This window comes from Oryctolagus cuniculus, chromosome 4 (genome assembly GCF_964237555.1).
Source record: "Oryctolagus cuniculus chromosome 4, mOryCun1.1, whole genome shotgun sequence".
Classification (NCBI taxonomy): Eukaryota; Metazoa; Chordata; class Mammalia; order Lagomorpha; family Leporidae; genus Oryctolagus; species Oryctolagus cuniculus.
The window spans coordinates 103,188,120-103,205,477 of NC_091435.1; the positions used below are offsets into that span (position 1 = coordinate 103,188,120).

The 17,358-nt window shown below is 38.4% G+C and overlaps 1 long non-coding RNA gene across 1 annotated transcript in view; it reads left to right on the forward strand.

The window, feature by feature from the left end:
* The window catches only part of LOC138849335 (uncharacterized), a 45,108-nt gene that overhangs the window by 10,249 nt on the left and 17,501 nt on the right, over window positions 1–17,358 (forward strand). The window contains exon 2 of the long non-coding RNA XR_011388050.1: window positions 12,331–12,504. This is a non-coding gene — a long non-coding RNA (uncharacterized lncRNA). The remainder of the gene's footprint in view (window positions 1–12,330; window positions 12,505–17,358) is intronic.

Below are 17,358 nucleotides of genomic sequence, written 5' to 3' on the forward strand. Positions count from 1 at the left end.
ATAATAACTCACTGCTTTAATTTAGCTTATCAGCCTGAGAAGGCTTTGCCAGTATTTTCATTTGTTTAGGGAAGGATAACAGCTGCTTCCTCATTATTTATATAGTCATTTGTTCATTCATTCATTATCAGTCAGCAAGTTCCAAGTGTTAATACACTAGGCAGGAATTGTTTTACCCAGTCCACAAAGAATTTGGATGCATGGATCTTGAATGTAGTCTATCTCATTTTACTGGAATAAATGGATGAATAAATGAATGACTTTTCCACTTGATCTTTCTGGTAATTGGTAGTTTGAATATTCAGAGAGGAGAAATGTTGGCGTGCTACTTTTGGATGAGCAGATCAGAACTCCTACATAGGATGGTAGCAACTTCCATCTACAGCATAAGAAATGATAATAATAGTAGTAATAGAAATGCCAATAATAAATGTAGAAACAATATTACAAGCCAGAGTTCTGTATAAGAGAACATTTCATTTTTCAGAGCTGCAAATTCCTACATTTAGAAAGCCAAAGCTGTCACTTCCTCATCTGCTGCAAACTTCACGATTCTTTCTTAGGATATACCCAAAGAAATATTCTTCATTGTTCCTGGTGTCTCCACAATTTTTATATTCTTATTTTGGTCTACTGTAACTAGGAGAAGAAAATGATGTATTTTGGTTGTGCTAGCGGCTTACCTGTCACATTTGTACAAATAGACCATGTAGAATGTAAGGTTCAATTTCTTGTGGGAACCTCTTATGGGCAAGACACTCTGTTGTGTTCTCTGGGGGAATGCCAAGATGGACAAGACAGGGAAATAAAGAATGTGTACAGATAACCTAATGCAAGACAACATGACTAATGCTTTGAGAGAAGGACTAAACAAGACCTGCTGTCACCCTGAAGAGAGGATATTTATTCTTGTGCTTATCGGGGAAGGATTTATGAAAAAGGAGACCTGAAACTTGAGAATCTTTAGAGCTTAGGTAGTTAGAAATCAAAGTGGAGGCAATTCAGGGCAGGGCAAACCTTATTATCAAAGATCATTTGTTCATTTGGTAAGCAAACATTTATTGGCCACTTAGAGTACATAGTTACAGTCCACAACAAATTTGTAATTTATTTGAGAAGATAGACATTTATCTAACAAAACCCATGAAATGTGATAAATTTGGTAAGAGTAGTATGTAGTAAGGGCAATGGAAGTGCAGAGAAAGCAGCAATTTATTCTGACTAGAAGAGGGAGGAGATTATATTTGATCTGCCTAGGGGGGTAAAAGGGAATTTTGTGGGCGGCAAGAGAAGGATTGGCATTTCAGAGAGAGGAAAGATCATGGACACTTGTCCAAACCAATGTTTCTCAAGATGTGTTTCTTGGGCATCCTTGGACCTGGACACTTGGTACACTTATAAATGCCAGTTCCTAGTCCCAACCCAAATGACTCGGTTATAATCTTCCTGAATCTAACCCAGCCTTTGTTTTTTCAACATGTTTCTGACCTTGGAAAAGTTGAACACTGCTTATCCATGGGTAATGTGAAGCGGCTCATTTGGGGAGTGAAGTTTGTCAACTTAAGATGTGTCTGAATACCAGAGTGACAGAAATGGGAAATAAACAGTGCCACTTACTTGTAGTGTGTCAGGAGTGGTGAGTGATAAATTTAGAAAGGTGGTTTGTACCAAATCATGAAGGGACTTGAACAACTTGACTGTTTCTCACACAATGAGGTGACCTTGAAGTTTTGTAAGTAGGTGAGTGAAGTTTATAAACCCCCCCAAATTTCCAAAGTTACCACCATGACTTTTATTTATTTATTTATTTTATTTTTTTTAAAGGCAGAGTGGACAGTGAGAGAGAGAGAGACAGAGAGAAAGGTCTTCCTTTTCTGTTGGTTCACCCCTCAGCGGCCGCTGCAGCCGGTACACTGTGCTGATCTGAAGCCAGGAACCAGGTGCTTCTGGTCTCCCATGTGGGTGCAGGGCCCAAGGACTTGGGCCATCCTCCACTGCACTCCTGGGCCACAGCAGAGAGCTGGAATGGAAGAGGAGAAACTGGGACAGAATCCGGCGCCCCGACTGGGACTAGAATCTGGTGTGCTGGCGACCCAAGCGGAGGATTAGCCTAGTGAGCTGCGGCGCCAGCCACCATGACTTTTAAATAGTAAATAAGTCACACATAGCTACTGACTGATTGCTTTTTCTCACTTATAAATATTCCAGTTTTCAGAAAATATTTAAAGAGAATCCAAATTTAGTGTCTTCTGACACTTTGGTCATTTTTGACTTTGGATGCTACCAATAAACATGTTATGGATCCTGTTTGTAATCTGTACTTAGCAACTGCCTGTGGTTGTTTACAATGCAGTCTGAATACACATGGGTTGTATTAATTTTCAGATTTTCTGAGATAATTTTCAATTGCCTTGGTCATAATATGGAGGTAATGGAGCAAATTGGCCTATAAGTGAGGAGAGGGATCCACTTGGTATAATCTAGTCTTTACCATGTGGGAGAGTTCATGCTACACTGGTAGTCTTGAATCCAGGGACTTTAGGCTGGTGGTAGTTTTGGTCTTCAAAACGTTCTGTGAACTTCTTCCTCTATGACCTGTGTGCCATTTTTCTCTTGAAGTCATTGAAATGTCCCAAACTGTTACTATGTGCCCTTGCCCATCTTCCATCCCACATTCTCCTCTGGAAATCATCCTTACCTTTTGTAGAGAAGAGCTATTTCTTACTTCAAATATGCCATGGAGTGACCCCCATCTCAGGGGTTGGAGCTGTAGCGGAACAGACAAGAAAGATGGATCAGCAGCCTGAATACTTGGGTATCCATCCAAGAGTCAATGCAGTTAACCAGGTATGCATTTTTCTGCATCTCAACCATATGAAGTTTAATCTCTGTACAACCTAAAGAGTGACAACGACTCTGTAAAATCTGTTAAGTCTGAGCTGCGGGTTGAGAAGGCAGTATAGGAATCTTTCTGTCCATTTTGGACACTTATCTCAAGAAGTTAGTATTTGGAATACTAACTGCGGGATAAAAGGTACTGTTGATATCAGTTAGGTCCATTGGTCAATAGTTGTAGATTGGTTCTGTTTGTTGATTTTCTGTCAAGTTGATCATTTATGAAACCCCCCAGTAGTACTGTAATGGAGTCTATGTCTCCTTTTAGATCCATGAACATTTTTTTAAAATACCTTGTTGTCCTGGTATTGGGTCCTGTTGAATTGATTGTTACATAGTGCCCTTCTTTGTCTCTTTTAAAGTTTTTGTGTTAAAGTCTATTCTGTCTGATATTAGGATGAGTACAGCAGCTCATTTTTGCTTTCCATTGGCATGAATATCTTTTGTCCATTCTTTCATCTTCAGTCTGCATTTATCTTTGTTGGTGATATGTGTTTCTTGTAGGCAGCAAATAGATAGATATTGTTTTTTAATTCATTCATCCATCCTATATGTTTTTTCCCCTCAAAGATTTCATAAGTACAGCTTTAGGAATTTAGCGATTCTTCCCACCATGCCTGCATGGGATGCGAATTTATGTATTTATTATTATTTAGTATTTAGTATTTATTTCTTGAATTTCTGTATTTTTAAGCATTTGTGGAAATATTTGTTGTTTTTCTTCTCTGATGTATCTCATCTTTGTACTATTACTCTGTGGCTTAGAGGAGTGTCTGCTTTTTCAGTGAATACCTAGAGGTGTGTTCTGGGTGTGGCCAGGGAGCTCTGACCAGTGCTTCAGGTTGGACGAGTATCCTGTGTGACAGTCACTTTGGATGTGGTAGATCTCTTCTATTGTCAGCAAGGGGGAGGGTATGATCACTTCTCTGTGTGTAATCACAGCTTCACCTTATATCTTCCAAGGTGATTATTACCCGGCTGTTAGTTCACAGTGGGTGCAACACTGTGTACACCCATGCTGTGTATGAACTGCATAAAATATCTTTGCAGCTCTCAGTGTAAGCATGGGTATCTTTGGAGTGACCCACCACAGGCAATCAGAGAGCTTTGGATCTCTGTTGTTGGACATAATGATTACACGATGACCCAGCTACACTCTGACTTAACATGCAGTCATAGAGTTCCCACAGTCGCAGCATACAAGGTTCTTGTAGTCACAGGTTGCAGATCTGTTTTGCACCCCTAGCCTGTCCCATCCACATAGAGAGATGAGATGGTCCCATGCCAACTACCTATGGATGTTCCACCTTGAAGTCTGAGCCCCAGATCCTGTGATATGTTGAGAGGATGGGGCACATCCTACGTGTATGCCCAGCCCCCTGTTAACCCTCCCAACCAGACCCAAAGTCAGTGTGGGATGCTGATTTTTCCCTTTGGTAAAACCCCCTGATAACATGTGCTCAAGAGCCACCACAGCCTGTTGCCAGGTGCCCTCAGGGAGGAATGGAGAGAAAGAAGCATGCTTTTCTTTCACTGGATTAGGTGGGTGCCTTGTGCCACATTAGTGCTCCAGGATGGACTCCAAGACAGTGTGATCCATAAAGCTCTCCCCATGGCAATATCACCAGTGGCATAAACTGCCAGTCTCCTGTTGCCCTGCTCTCCAAAGCTGGCATATCCTCACAGCTGTTGGTTGTGAGGGATATGTGTGTGGTGTCCACGTACATTGCTGCATTGATCCACCATGACCCTAATCCTTCTGTAAAGTTTCCCCTTCAAATTTCTCCCCAACTCTCCCCTGTGAATGATCTTTCTCTGCTTTTTTCTCTGTTGTTTTCTCCTTGTTTAAAGTAGTACATCTTTTCCCTATTCAGGCATCTTGGAATCTCTGGCACAAATCAATTTACTAAGAACATTTACATATTTGATAATCACAATAGTGTCTCACAAACTTTCAAGGGATCAGATAGTATCCCTATTTTAAGTTCGAAAAAAGAGAAACTCAGAAAAGTCAAGTGACTTCTCCAGGATCACACAGGTAAAAACTGCCTATCAATGCCTGGAAATTAGGAAGTCTGATTTTAAATCCACTCTTTTTCTACCACATAGGCCTGCAAATTAAAGTAAAGCACATTGCTGGTCAACGTGGGGAGACAATAGTCTTGGTATTTGGTGCTTTATCAGAATTTAGGCATATTTGGTCATTATCCTTCAGAGGATATTTCATATGATCCAAAGAGGATAGTTGGGAATCTGAGAACACAGTCATAGAGAAAAATCATTTACCACTTTCTCACATTAGATGAAGAACGTGGTCCTGGACTGGTAGGGTGAAGCAATTTGGCCAAGGCCAGATAGTTGATTAGAGACAAAACCAGTGCAGGAACCCTGACATTTGGCTCCTAATTCAAAAGTCTCTCTAGGTCATCTTAAAGTTTCTTACTATTGATGAGGTAGCCTAAGACTACAAAATCAAGTGTGTTATTTAACATTATCAATAAACAATAAAATTAGTGGGTTCATGAGAAAGTCTGTCTTTCCCTTTAGTAATAAGGAAAATTTTCCTCTAAGACATTTAGTCCTAAAGGCTCAAAACTATTTACAAAAGAGACAACTATATAGTTACTTGCTTTGTTAATAAGGACTGTGACATTGAGACATCCTGAAGAGGAAACACTATTTCTTTGAATATTCAGACTAAACTGGCTAATTATTGATTCATATTTGCTTACAGTAAAATGTAATACTGATTTGAGTTCCATCTGAACACATGTCACGTTGGCACAGTTCAAAGATATGAACTGTAATCCAGGAAAGAGAATACCAAATCAAATCCTGGTTGTGTCACTTATTCTTTTGTGACTTTAGGTCACAAAATAGGGATGTTGCCACAGCTGTCCTGCCTACTTTATGAAGTCATCCAAAGGAGCTCATACAATATTAATATTATATATTATAATGAGTGTGAAAGGCTGCCCTTTGTGAATTCCAGTTGTAACAAGTGATTGTTCTGAAATTCCATTTTGCTATTTACTAGAGTGAATGGAAAAGAAAAAAAGCAAAAGCTTTCCTATGCCCAAGCTTCCTGTCCATGTTTATTTCTGTGTGCTAAGGTAGTTTATATACACTGCATATAATTCGTTTTTTAAAAAAGCTTTATTTATTTATTTGAAAGACAGAGTTACAGAGAGGCAGAGGCAGAGAGAAAGAGAAGTTTTCTATTCTCTGGTTCACTCCTCAAATAGTTGCAATGGCCAGAGCTGGACTGATCTGAAGCTAGGAGGCAGGAGCTTCTTCTGGGTCTCCCAGGCAAGTGCAGGGGCCCAAGCACTTGGGCCATCCTCTACTGCTTTCCCAGCTCATAGCAGAGAGCTGCATCTGAAGTGGAGCAACTGGAACTTGAACCAGTGCCCATATGGGATGCTGGCACTGCAGGTGGTAGCATTACCTGCTATGCCATAGTGCCTGCCCCTAATTCTTAAAACAATATATTGATAAAGGTGCCATTATTTCTTTTTCACAGATATGGAATTTGAGGATAAAGTTATGTATTTGGCCATAAGGCACTTGATAAGAAAAAGATTTCAGATTTGAATTTAAGTTTTTGCTTCTTAGGTCCTTGTAGTTGAGAAGACTACTGTTCTGTCTCTTAGAAGAATTCAGGGGTCGCATGGTCCATTGGCAGACTGGCTGCAGTAACCTCCTGCAGGAACAATAGCACATCAGCAGATGTCTGATGTGGTGGCTCAGGCAGAGAAGCTGCATTGCAGGTACAGTGTCTGGGCCCAGCCAGGTCCAGGCGCTATCCATTTGACTCACCACCGCAGACCACACCTGTGTTTTTGCCTAGTTTTCTCACAGAAGCACGGTGATAAAAGCCTCCTTTTATAGCCTTTGCAAAATAAATCGAAGTGCAGTGTTTACAAAGACACTCCACTTCATCGGTCTGCTCCTAGCCTTCGAGTGCTCCAGTCCTGCAGGCACCACTTGTTTCAACAGCCTGAAGGAAAGAACCTTTTACGAAGATCAAATGAGACATTCAAAAAGAAATCTAGTTTCTTACTCCCATGGGTAGGTAAAGTAGCCTTTTATGTTTTGATTTAAATGTTGAGATTTCCTTTTTCAGACACCAGGGAGAACTAGATTTATAGTCATACCTCCTTACATGGTAGTTTCCCATTCTGCAGTTTTAGTAACCTGTAGTCAATTGTGGCCCCAAATATTACATGGAAAATTCAGAAATAAACAATCCAAAAGTTTTAAATTGCAGGTGGCAGGCTGTTTTAAGTAGCGTGATGAGATCTCTCACCATTCTGGTCCATTCCACCCAGGTTATGAATCTTCCCTTTGTCTGGTGTATCCATGCTGTATGTTCTACTCATCTACTGGTCATGTGGTGGTCATCTTGGTTACTAGATTGAGTGCTATGACACTGACAGTGCTGTGTTCCAGTAAACTTTATTTTATTTAGTAATTCTTTCTAACTCAATAGCAATGATGCTGACAATTCTGTTACAGTTTACTGTTAATCCCTTCAGGTAATTTGTTTAAAGGATATATGAAACATAAATGAATTTCATGTTTAGACCTGGGTCCCATCCCTAAGCTATCTCACATATATGAAAATATTCCAAAATTTAAAAAACTCCAAAATCTGAAATGCTTATGACATTTTAGGAAAGGATTACTGTACCTGAAGTGTTATTGGAGCTGTGAATTTACTTGGATTGATAAAGAACACAGGTTTATTTATTTTTTGCATTCTTTAAATGTTTATACTTCTGTTAACTCTAATGTACATGTCTTGGATCAACTTTCCAATTACTTCAATAGATTAGCAATGGTGAATGGCCACACAGAACATATATATGCCTTTCATTTGGAATTTCTTAGCAAGAGCCAACTTGAATTTATACCCTAGTGGGTAAGATCTCTTGCTTATATGTCTATATTCCCTTCTACTTATCTTCTATTGACTCTAAATCCTTCAATATTTTCCTCTTTAGTCCTGAATCAAAGCTAAGTATCACTTGGATTTTTTAAATTTTATTTTTAAATTTTAGATTAACATTTAACATTCTAAAGGGATATTTCTCTCTCTCTCTCTCTCTCTGTCTCTCTCTCTCTCCACACACACACACACACACACACACACAGCATAAACTAACCATATCAGGCAATTGGTCCTTCTATTAGAATATCTTTTGTTTGTGCTTGCAGCACCCTTAGTCCTATGTTCCAGTTCTTTATACAAAATACAATACTTTTTCATGAGCTATAGCATTGCAAAACAGAAGAACCCATTACATTCGCCCTATTGTATGTTGGTACCCATTATCCAACTTCTTCCTCCACTCTTCTTCCACTGTTCAAAACCTCTATTAAGTACTACTTAAAATTTTTAACTTCAGATCTATCTACCTATCTACCATCTATTATCTCTGTAATCTATATTTATATATATATATATATTATATGTAGTATTTGCATTTCTGTATCTACCTATTTCACTTAAGATAATGCTCTTTAGTTCCATTCTTCTAGCTCCAAAGATCAAGATTTCATTTTTTGTGGTGAATAAATATTTCATTGAATATATATATATATATACACACACACACACACACACATATGTCACTTTTTTTATCTGTTCATCCATCAGTGGACATGTAGGTTGATTTCACATCTTGGGTATTTTGAATCATGTTACAGTGAACATGGGGGAGCAGGAATCTCTTTCACATGCTGATTTCATTTCCTTCAGATATTTACCTGGAAATGCACTATCTGAGTCATATGATAGATCTATTTTCATTTTTTTGAGGAACTGTCCTCCATTATGATCATACTAATTTTTATACCTACCAATAGTATATTAGATTTCCTTTTCTCAACATGTTTATCACCATATGGTAGTTTTTGTCTTTTGGATAATAACCATTCTAACTGGAGAGAGATTGATACCTTTTATTTGCATTTTGCTAATGGCTAATGATATTGAACATTTTTGCATATATTGGTTAGCCATTTATATGTCTTCTTTTGAGAAATATCTGTTCAGATCCTTTGCCCATTTCTCAGCTCCCCAAATGGCTGCAGTGGCCAGAGCTGTGCCAATCCGAAGCCAGGAGGCAAGAGTCTTCTTCTGGGTTTCCAACGCCAGTGCGGGGGCCCAAGAATTGGGCCATCTTCTACTGCCTTTCCAGGCCATAGGAGAAAGCTGGATTGGAAATGGAGCAGGTGGATCTCAAACTGGTGCCCACATGGGATTCCAGCACTGCAGGCAGCAACTTTACCTGCTGTGCCACAGTGCCGGGGGCCCCTATTGATTGCTTCTTTTGCTTTGCAGATGCTTCTTAGTTTGATATAGTCTTATCTGTCTAATCTCAGCTTTTCATTTTAAATGAAAACAGGTTCAATGTTTACTGAAGAGACTTCTTTCCAACACAATACATTTTCTCCTGAAGATTCAGTAGGAAAATTCTGGCAAAGACCCGAGAACTACTTGATTACTTTGAAGTTATCATTTCCGTAACTGAGAACAACCTGAAATTCTAGGGAGAGTTGGAGATATCACAGGCCTACAAAATCATTTTCTTTTGGACAAAAGCATAGTATTTAGGAAGCTTCCATTGAGCCACTAGAGACTACCAGTTAGAGTGGTAAAGGTTTAGTATTTCATTGAAATGGACCTTAGTTATTTCTGTGAAATCCCCTAACTGAGCACAGATGGTGGTACTTTAAATCCATACAGACCTTGTCAGTACAAAGGATGACAAAGAACTTAACTATATTTGAGGTTGCCATGCTGCAGAGCATCCAATAGGGAGATTAAAGAGTTGCATGGACCATTAGCACTGTAGAAACTGAACAAATGTTTAGAGAAGAGAAATGTTGACTACTGACCTAAAGAGGAATTCTACATTTTTCTAAAGAAACCCAATAGATCTAATATGAAAGAACAGGCTAGATTTTGATCTTAATAATTCCTATTCTTTTTTATTCATTTTTTGAGCATTCATTATGTGTCTAACACCATTGTTGCACTGTGGGGAATGCTGAGGTGGATAAGTCAGATTATCGGCTTTTGCAGTTAGAAGAACAAAAATAACACCCCTTTATTTGTTTATCCTTGGAACCAATTTAAAATAAGATACAAGTATTTTAATCAAAACAGTAGCTTTATTACTGATAAAGCTTATTGGAGAACATGTACAAATCGATTTGCTAATAGTATCACTTTTAAGTCTAGACTTTTGGGCAACTCACTCTGAGTTTGGGTTAGCAGAGCAGACAAACTTAGAAATGCTATTATTTAACCAGTCATGCATTTTGAGCCCAAACTTGAAACTTTAAAAAATTTTTTTATTTATTTTTATTTATTTTTTTTTACAGGCAGGGTTAGACAGTGAGAGAGAGAGAGACAGAGAGAAAGGTCTTCCTTTTCCGTTGGTTCACCCCCCAAGTGGCTGCTGTGCCGGCAGGTTGTGGCCGGAGCACTGCACCAATCCGAAGCCAGGAGCCAGGTGCTTCTTCCTGGTCTCCCATACAGGTGCAGGGCCCATCCTCCACTGCACTCCTGGGCCACAGCAGAGAGCTGGACAGGAAGAGGAGCAACTGGGACAGAATCTGGCGTCCCAACCAGGACTAGAACCCAGGGTGCCGGTGCTGCAGGCGGAGGATTAGCCTAGTGAGCCGCGGTGCCAGCCCAAACTTGAAACTTTTTAAAAAATATTTATTTATCAAGCCGGCGCCGTGGCTCAATAGGCTAATCCTCCACCTTGCGGCGCCGGCACACCGGGTTCTAGTCCCGGTTGGGGCGCCGGATTCTGTCCCGGTTGCCCCTCTTCCAGGCCAGCTCTCTGCTATGGCCAGGGAGTGCAGTGGAGGATGGCCCAGGTGCTTGGGCCCTGCACCCCATGGGAGACCAGGAAAAGCACCTGGCTCCTGGCTCCTGCCAGGATCAGCGCGGTGCGCCCGCTGCAGCGGCGGCCATTGGAGGGTGAACCAGCGGCAAAGGAAGACCTTTCTCTCTCTGTCTCTCTCTCACTGTCCACTCTGCCTGTCAAAAAAAAAAAAAAAAAAAAAAAAAAAAATTTATTTATCTATCTATTTGAAAGGTAGAGTGACAGAGACACATGCACGTGTATGTGTGTGTGCGCACACACACACACACAAACATACATGTACACAGAGATATCTTCCATCTGCTGGTACACTCCCCAATGGTCAAAATGGATGGGGCTGGGCCAGGCTGAAGCCAGTAGCCTGGATTTCCAACTGGGTCTCCTACATGGCTTGCAGGGATCCATGTATTTGGACAAACATCCACTACCTTCCCATCTACTGGATTGGAAGGGGAGCAGACAGACTTGACCAGCACTTTGATATTGAATGCTGATGACTGCCTCATCTGCCACATTACAATACCAGCCCTCAAACTGGAAATTTTTAAAATTGTTTAGCTCATTTTCATCGAATTCAGTGGCCTACCAATGAGACAATAAAGACTGAAGCCTACAGTATTGCATCAGTTGTAGTAGCCCCATGGAATTTTCAGAAGGAAAAAGATCTGAATTTAATACTCTCCAGTTTCTCCTAGCCCATGGCCTTAAGCTCTAAATTTATGGTAAAATGTTGATGTATCTGTCCAGTTCAGCCAAAGAGATTATCATATATTAGGGAAGTCCTGCTGTGGCCTTTGTAATGCCTCTCCCCCCAAGCTAGCTAGTATTGAATTTTCAGTACCTTCCTGTAATTACTGATGGGGAGTTTAGTTTTTTTCCTTAACTGGTCTTTGAAATGGTTTAGGAAGGACAGTACCTTAGACTAAAATATGCTTCCTATTTTATTCTCTTCTAAAATTTTATTCTATCAGAGGTTGTAAAATAAACCCAAATCACAAAAGCCATCATCATCAAATTAGAGATGATTCTACCTGGATATAATCTCTTTCTTGCTACTAAGTTGCGAGGAAGATGTAAAATTATTAAAAACAAAGCCTCTTGGTTCTTAATGAAGTTTGAATTTATTAAGTCCAAAAACCTACTTAAGGATATTAGTAGGTAAGCTTTGAAAGTTTTGAAACTTGATATGGACAAATAACAGGTTGTGGATTTGGACTTGTTTGTACATGTCTTTGTACATCCCTAGTTCACCTTCATGGTATTATCGATTTGTGATTTTTTTCTCCCATTATTTAGTGTATAATTATGGGTTCAGTTGTTTACATGATCTATATCTGTGTCTTTTACTTTAAGGGATCCTCCCACCAAAGAGGATAATTTATTTCCTTTTTCTTTGATCTTGAATATGGCTGTGTGACATGTTTGGCCAATTGGATGTTAGCTGTCCTGATACTGAGTCTGGAAAAAGTGCTTGAGTATTTCTGGTTTTGTTCTTGTGTTTCTTCCATTGCTTTCACTATGTTCCTAGGTTAACCTCTTGGAGAATGAGAGATATGAGGAGCACAGCTAATTCGCCCAAATTATACTGTCTAAAGTCAGATTAGATCAACCAACATCCAACTGGCACCAGACATGTGAGCAAGCCCAGCCAAGTAGAGAAGAACTGATTTGTAAGAGGTCCAGATTACATCAGAGGTCCACAGTAAGTCATTTACACTTACTGCCTTACATCATTGAGTTTTTATGGTTATGTGACATACACATATATTTTTTATGGAAATAAATAATTGATACCTCCTCTGTTTTCACCATTAGATTGTGAGTTTTCTTCCAGCAGGGATTATGAAAAGGTCATCCTTTTTCTTCCCCAATATATCTTGTATAAAGAAGGCATATGTGCTGAATTAAAGATAACATAGATAAATAAATTCTTACTATACTGTCCAAGTATAAATGACCCCAAATTTGTTTACATTTGTCTTTGAAATATGCAGTTGTTTTGTGGTTGTAGCCCATTTATTTCCACATTTGTTAGGCTAGCATTAGTGATGTTATATTACTGCATCAAACTTTGAAGAAGAGTAGATATGGAAGAAATAATGAGGCCAGAGAAAACAAATTGGTGATGAAATGAAAATGTCACTGTTGATCAGTAGCTGACCATAAGAAATAACAATCCATTGATCTTAGTTGTCCACCTCCCCCCTTTCATGATGCTGTCAACTATGAATTACAAAAAATGTTTACAGCCTCCACTTTCTTGTTATCGAAATCACTATTGTCTGATGATGAAATAGCTCAAGTTATCGTTGAGGTAAACCCAAACAGGTTATTCCTATTTGTTTACATTTTAAAAGAGCACAGATCTTCCAGTTAAAGAAGCAGAATCAAGTGGTTTAAAGTTTGTCTGCTGGTTTCCTAGTGTTGAGATGGTACAAATTTATGAAAGCTGTATTTTAAGGACAATTTATCTGTTTTTTACAGAAGCTGAAGTCTTAATAGATAGGGTATTACTTGGAAAGTTGAGGGACCACAGGGCCAGGTGTGTATAATTCCTTGCAATGTGAGGATGCACCTGGTCACAGCCTTCTTTGAACTCTCACATTGTCCACTTGATGAGTGATACGTCCATTCTAAAGTGCCACAAAAACATAGATACTACGGGTCCTGGGGGAATAATCAAGAAAGATCTGTCCCTTAAGGCAAATTATTTTTCATTTCTATTTGACAAACATTGAATTAACATTGTAAAATAAAGACATTTCAAGAGTTTCAGAGGTAGGGAGAAAGAAGTGACTTTTTAATCAGGTGTTAAGATGTACAGATTAGAAAATTTGTCTAATAATAGATTCTGAACTAAAAAATGTTGTCATGTTTTTTTGAAGTATTCTGATCTAGCAGTAACAACATTTTCCATATAGTTATTGTTTTAAATATTCATGGGAAGAGGTAGGTCATAGGTCTTTGCAAGTTTCGGATTCTTATCTAGTTGCCAATTTATCCTCGAGTTGGTTTGCATGTTTTCAGTTTGTTTGTTTTTTTTTTTTTTCCTCACTAATAAGTCATTTTATAGTGAAACTGTGCCCTATTCCTTAACCAATTTTTCAGAGCCGTAAAGAAGAATCTGTGGTTCTTATGAAAAAAATAAATTTTATTTCAACATTTTGGTGAAGGACATTGAAATGGCCTTCAGTTGTGTTCAGAGCCAGTTAAATGTCGGATTTATGTCTTAAACTAGACAGTAGTCAAATATAGCCTTCTGAGAAGAAACCTCGTATAATGAAAGGAGCATGGATTTTAGACTTAGAAAGACATGCATTCCAATCTTCACTCTGACATTTACTAATTATTCAATTATGGCTGGTTATGGAGCCTAGCTGACCCTCAGTTGCCTTTTCTGTGAAATTGTATTAACACAGGTATGATGGATTAACACAAGCGAAGTACAGTTGGCTCTCTACACCCATGGGTTCTGCGTATGCAGATTTAACTAAGGACAAGTCAAACATATTCAGAAAAAAATTACATCTATACTTAACAGGTGTAAGATTTCTGGTTATTTTTCCCTAAACAATACAATATAACAACTACCTGTACACCCTTTATATTGTATTAAGTAATATAAATAGTCTAGAGACGAGCTGAGGTATACAGAAGTTTGTGTTTAGATTATATGTAAATAACAATCCATTTTATATAGGGGCAGTAAGAATCTGTATTTTGGTATCTGTGAGGGTTTCTGGAGCCAATGCCTCATGGATACAAAGGCATTTCTACACAGATAGCAAGCATCTCTACACATTAATTCAAATTCTGAATTCAAACCACATTAAGCTTCTCCCCTTATTACCAAGCTTTTTTGGTTTTCTCATGCTTAGCTCATATAAACTGAAGACAGTCAAATAAAACCATCATTGGTTATGAAAGAAGGAAGGAAAGCCCAGGGCCCCGAATTAGTACAGATCTGTCAGGGGGTGAATAATTCTGCACTGAGCTGGACTATCTATATATCTTAATTACAGTTATATTCTCTGACTACTAGGGTTCTAGGGTTGAATTAAAGTTAATTGGTGAACATGAAACACAGAGCGACTAACTCATTAGCAAGCTCCTATCCAAGCCATCCACATCACTGTTTTTGACTCTTTAGGCTTAAGAGGTTGATGACATTTTTAAAAATGTAAGTTTTCAAGTGCTTGATGATCCCAGCTGAGCTGGATATATAATACGCTCTACCTTGGGCCTGATGAAACTGTAAAGCAGAGGCGTGACATGGGGAGTAAATCTCAACTTTCTCTGAGGAATTTGTTAAAACATACTCACACTCTAGTTACTTATACTCTGAAAAACAATTCTAATTTCAGAGCTGGATAATTCTTTTTAAATATAACACTGTTATCCATTCCATTTCCACTGAACATTGAGCAAGTGTTCAGGGATAGGGTAAAATCAGTGATTCAAAGGGGAAAGTATGCCTATAGTGAAAAATGTGAGAAGCAGTTCTTACAAAAGGAAGAGAAAGGATTCCTTCCTTATCCAATTTGTAGGGTGTGATGCAGATCTAATTTCTAGTTATTGCAGGTCATGGAAGTAAAATAATCAGATGCTTTTTTCTCCTAATTCCTTCCTTCCCCTAAAATGTTGGCCTGGGTTGTGGGAAGCCATCTCTAGATTGAAACCCTTTACTCCCTTAGCAGTCTCTGAAGTTCCATGCAGATAACCTGATCTGCTGATTTTTATTTCTGAACAGCAGTGCTGTTAGACCTGAAGGAGAGACTGCTGAGGGACTTGAATGAAGACAGAAAAATTCTATGCAGGATTCATGGTTGTATTTCACCATTTAGATTGTAAAAAACCAACCAACCTAACAAAAAAAAAAAACCAACTAAAAACAGTAAAGAGCTTTAAAGAGAAAGATAGGACTTACTGTGAGAATGTGATTCTTTTCTACAGTGGAACAAGTATGTCTAAGTGAATGAACTTTTAACTCTGGTATAAACTGATTCTTCCAGCAGAAAGTCTCTTGGTACAAAGCAAGAGTGCCTCAGGCGAAGGATTTAAGACAGAAAAAGAAGACCTTATATGCCATTTTATCCTCTCTGTTTTTATAGTTATGTCGCATTAACTTTAATGAGGCCAAATGTCTATCAAGCTTTAGAACTATATGAGAAATTTTAAGGAGAATGGTTATACATTCAATTCAGAAAAGGTACTCTGGATAGTCTGTTAGACCTTTTTTCTTATTATTAAGGTTGACTTTTTAAAATCGGAGCTTTTTAAATTTTGTGCTATGTGACACAACCTTAAAAAAAACCTTAGAAAATCCTGTGATAAAATTTTAAAGTGAAGTGTTTTGAGAAGTAAAAAGAATATGATGGGTGAAATCTTTTGACAGAAAGATGACAAGCAGGTAGACAGGAAAGAATTAAGCCTGCTAGTCGAAGAAAAAATTACCAAAAATAATATATTATATAACAATGGCCTGGGATGAGTCATTTTCTATTTATCTCTTGGTAAAAACTGCTTAATGATTACAATATTTATCCATTAATATTTTTTATTTGAAGTATAATTCAAAACCCTCTATCAATCTGCTGAAGGTTAAGGCAGGTATTTATTTTAAAATGAAAAAAAGATTGCAAATTTCCATCCCTTCTAGTCATAATATAGAAGAGATCTATAGCTGGAGACTTTCTGGGGAAACATTTGTGTGCCATGACTGCTCTTGATGCAGGCTTGTAATGATGACAAAGCCCTGTTCCTGCTAGGGAAGGAAAGCCTCTCACAGCAGATGTAGAAATTCTTTCCCAGGTAAAAGCAACCAGTGCTGTAATTTAATTCTATTCTAAGCCAATGTCTAGAATTTCAGGGGAAAGGTGAAAAATATCTCCATGATGTTCAGTAAATTAGTTTTAAAATTTGCCCATGGGGAATGAAAGGTGGTTTCTCTAGAGGGAAGCTTTAGATTACCTTTCTCGCTTCCTGACTTGGCTGAGTTTGTGACAATAGAGAATGGCATGTGGCAGAGCAATCTGGCTTCAGCTGTTCATTGTTAGGTTCAATGTGATTCCAGGACTGTATATTCAAAAAGAATTCTTCACATAGGACATATTTATTCAGCAACCATGATGTTGTTCTTCAAATTATATTATTCTGTTTTAAGTATCCAATTTGGCCAAAATATCTAGCCTCATTCCAGAAATCCAGGCAATGTGCAAACCTAATGTCTACTCACAAGTTATGAGCAGAAAGGGGATCAAGACTCAAAAACTCTGATCTCCCAATCTTCCCTGGCTACAATACTTCCCTCTGATGTGAGATTAGAGTCTGGAATATAGGCAAACGGTTTTATTTAAAACATACTCAGAGGTCTCAGTGTTTAGGCTGATTAAATATCCAGTCCACTATGTGGAAATAATTTAGTGTCTTCAGGGCTATAAATCATCCCAACACAATGTCAAAACTGAGCACATTAGGTTCCCAGAACAATGACTATGTTATACCATTTAAAAGACACTCATAATAAACCACTATCATTGACAGCATACTTACCAAC